We start from the raw sequence: 3,900 nt of genomic DNA, 5'->3' as shown, positions 1-3,900 counted from the left end.
TCCAGACTCCCCAGTGCCAGCTTTTATAGTTGGATTAAACTTTTTTTTTTTTTTTGAGACAGAGTCTTACTCTGTCACCCAGGCTAGTGTGTAATGGTGTAATCACAGCTCACTATAGCCTTGAACTCCTAGGCCCAAGGGATCCTCCCACCTCAACCTCCCAAGTAACTGGGACTACAGGCACATACCACCATACCTGGCTAATTTTTTTTTTCTTTTTCTTTTTTTTTTTTTTTTTTATTGTAGAGATGGGACCCTCCCTCTGCTGCCCAGGTGGGTCTTAAGCTTCTGGGCTCAAGTGATCCTCCCGCCTCAGCCCCCCAAAATGCTGGAATTACAAGTGTGACCCACTGTACCTGGCTGACTAAACATTTTAATGTATCTATAAAAAATTGTCACTTGGGAATAATGGAACCTTCTTAGACCCTTGGCAGAGAGGACTAAGTAGAAAATGTCGTCACTAAACTGGCTCAAGCCATAAGAATATTTTTATACACAACTAAAAAATATGGAAAAGTAACTTTTGAAATTTTTTTTCCCTTAGAACTTTTTAGGGAAACTCTTTGGTACCCTCCTTCTTTTTAAGGAACGCTCAGGTCAGTCATAGGACATTTTTTTTCCAAGCTTGAAAGATCATTGCCTCACCTGCTCCCCTTGAGTCCTGCACAAATTCTGTTGCAGCCTGTTCCAGAGTAGCAAAGCTGATTCAGTTTCTAAAGATCTCCCCCAAAGAGCAATTCCCAGCCCTCCTCCTCTTAGACGCATCCTCCCCCTTGCTCACCCCACCCCCTTCCTGAGCACCTGTTGCTACAACAAAGAGAAGCTCAGGGTTGAAGTTTCTGGGCTTGCCCAGGTGATAAACTGAGGCTATTCAGAGGAGATAATGCCATTTGATGGTTGAGCTCTTTTCAATCATCAGGGAAAGCGCTGGGTGGAGAGAGGCGTTCAAAAAAGCTCCAAGGATAGAAAAAGGTGATTACATCTAAATGGGAGACCTGTCACTAGGCAAAGCACTCTGCCAGCTGATGGGCAGGCAACTTCAATGGCTAAACGGCGGCAGGCAGGGTGGGATTTTTGTGGCTCTGGACTTAGACAGCTGTAGCTCTGCTAAGGTCTTCCTGGGTCCCTCAGATCTAGTGAGAGAGGCTACAGGATGCCAGCCAAGCACTCTGCTAGGGGTCTGTCAACCTTGCCTAAGCCATGAGCAACTCAGGCCAATGCTCCAACACTCCTGTAGACAGGTCTGTATGAACTCCTCAAAGACCCAAAGATTTGAGGACTGTAGACATAGCCAGTTTGAATGCTTAAAGATCCAGGTTTAGCTCAGCATTTTTATTTGTCTGGTTTTGTTATTCTAGATCAGGAGTCAGGCACCATTTTATGTAAAAGACCAGATGGTAAATATTTTGTCCTTTGCGGGCTGTCTGATCTCTGTTGCAGCTACTCAGCTCTGCTGTTGTCATCTGCAAGCAGCCGTAGGCATAAATAAATGAGCATGGCTACATTCTGATGAAGCTTTATTTATGGACATAGGAATTTGAATTTTATGTAATTCTCATGTCACAAAATATTATTCTTTTGATGTTTTCCAACCATTTAAAAAATGTAAAAGTGATTATTAGTGCATAGCCTGTACAGAAATGAGCAGCAAGATGGATTTGGCCCATGAGCCACAGTTTGAAGACCCTTATTTTAGGGCGTTCTATTTGGGAGAGAAAGAATTACAGGGAGAGATTGTCTGATTTAGCTCTATGAAGAGTCCTAAATGTATCAACTGTGATTAATAACTTGCATACACACAGCACTTTAATGTTAACAAAATGCATCTGTGCTGTTATTCAATACCCACTGCAAGCCTGTGAGTTAGGTATTATTATGCCAATGTCTAGATGAGGAAACTGAGAGTCGAAACAGACGCAGCCAAGATCAAACAGTAAATGGGAAGACCCAAGTTCAAATACAGTATTCTACTTCCAAAAGCAGAGCTTTTCCCACTGCATCTTTGGGGAGCTTAGATTGTCCATTTCACCAAGTGTTTATTAGGGCTTGATGGGGATGAACACCTGGGCAAAGGCACAGAAGCAGGGGAGTCAGAACCTCCTGGCTGCTTCATGTTTTCCTTAAGGCCGTGGACACTCAGGAAATTGACAGCTACTGTTCTCATTAGGAGCAGAGCTGACCGTTGTTCCCAAAGACACAGAGTAAGCCAAGTTCTCCAATGTGGTATAATCACTCAGCCTGGTCACCGTGGCTGTTGCTTGGATCCGTAAACCTCCAGCAGGTCAGCAGGTGTTGCGGAGGACTCGGAGGTCAGCCCAAGACCTTTTTCCGATGCCTGACCAGGAGCATTCCATGGCGGAGTAGGCACCCATCTACATGGAATGATATCCGGGACCCCTAAGAGAAAGCCCTACCCCCAAACACTCTTCCTTCCACCTAAGTCTCTTCAGCTTTATGCCATATTTTTAGAGAAGGCACTGGACATAGGGCACTGGGTATGGCTTCTTGTCTCCACTATGGTGCCACATTGTGATCTGACCTTTGGCCAGTCACTTCCTATCTCCGCATATCAGCTTTCACCTGTGAAATGGGGGAGTAATGGCAATGTGGGGAGGGTTCGATGGTGGTTACTGTGATATCTAACATGGTTATATGTGATATCTAACATGGTGCCAGCAAAACAGTAGGATCCCAAGACATGTCAGTTTCTTCTTGTCCTGAATCTTCGTCTTCATGTCTTCTTGTCTGCGCTGGTCTGCCTGCCTGGAATGCCTTTTCTTCCACTTCATTTTCCTGGTAAGCCTTCCCCAACACTCTGCCCATTACATACAAACACCTTGAGTAGTCACTCCCTCACTGGGCAATGTTATGGGTTGACTTGTGTCCCCCCAAAAAGATATGTTGAAATCCTAATCCCCAATACTCAGAATGTGGCCTTATTTGAAAATAAGATTGGTGCTCTTCCTTTCCAACTTGGGCCCAGCAGAATGGCTCTGCAAAGAAGGGTGACAAGAAGAAAAAGGGCCGTTCTGCCATCAATGAGGTGGTGACCCAAGAATACACCATCGACATTCACAAGTGCCTCCATGGAGTGGGCTTCAAGAAGCGTGCCTCTCAGGCACTCAAAGAGATCCAGAAATTTGCCATGAAGGAGATGGCAACTCCAGATATGCACATTGATACCAGTCTCAACAAAGCTGTCTGAGTCAAAGGAATAAGGAATATCCATACCGTATCTGTGTGTGGTTGTCCAGAAAACATAATGAGGATAAAGATTCACCAAATAAGCTCTATATTTTGGTTACCTATGTACCTGTTACCACTTTCAAAAATCTACAATGTGGATGAGAACTAACTGCTGATCATCAAATACATCAAATAAAGTTATAAACTTAAAAAAAAAAAAAAGTGAGCCGGGCACAGTGGCTCACGGCTGTAATCCCAGCACTTCAGGAGTCTGAGGTGGGCAAATTACCTGAGGTCGGGAGTTTGAGACCAGCCTGGCCAACAGGGTGAAACCCCATCTCTACTAAAAATACAAAAATTAGTCAGGCATGGTTGCAGGCGCCTGTAATCCCAGCTACTCAGGAGGCTGAGGCAGGAGAATCACTTGAACCTGGGAGGCGGAGGTTGCAGTGAGCCAAGATTGTGCCATTGCATTCCAGCCTGGGTGGCAGAGCGAGACTCCATCTCAAAAAAAAAGAAGGAAGGAAGGAAGGAAGGAAGGAAGGAAGGAAGGAAGGAAGGAAGGAGAAAGAAAAGAAAGAAAGAAAGAAAGAAAGAAAGAAAGAAAGAAAGAAAGAAAGAAAGAAAGAAAGAGAGAGAGAAAGAAAGAAAAGAAAAGAAAAGAAAAGAAAAGAAAAGAAAAGAAAAGAAAAAAGAAAAGAAAAGAAAAGAAAA

The 3,900-nt window shown here is 44.1% G+C and overlaps 1 pseudogene; it reads left to right on the top strand.

The window, feature by feature from the left end:
- The first annotated feature begins 2,974 nt into the window (after positions 1 to 2,974).
- LOC134737426 (large ribosomal subunit protein eL31-like) lies at positions 2,975 to 3,348 on the top strand (annotated as a pseudogene).
- The last annotated feature ends 552 nt before the right edge of the window (positions 3,349 to 3,900 follow it).

Source organism: Symphalangus syndactylus, chromosome 8 (assembly GCF_028878055.3).
Source record: "Symphalangus syndactylus isolate Jambi chromosome 8, NHGRI_mSymSyn1-v2.1_pri, whole genome shotgun sequence".
In the NCBI taxonomy this organism is placed as follows: Eukaryota; Metazoa; Chordata; class Mammalia; order Primates; family Hylobatidae; genus Symphalangus; species Symphalangus syndactylus.
Note: the sequence above shows the minus strand (reverse complement) of the source record. Positions and strands in the feature narration are given on the sequence as shown.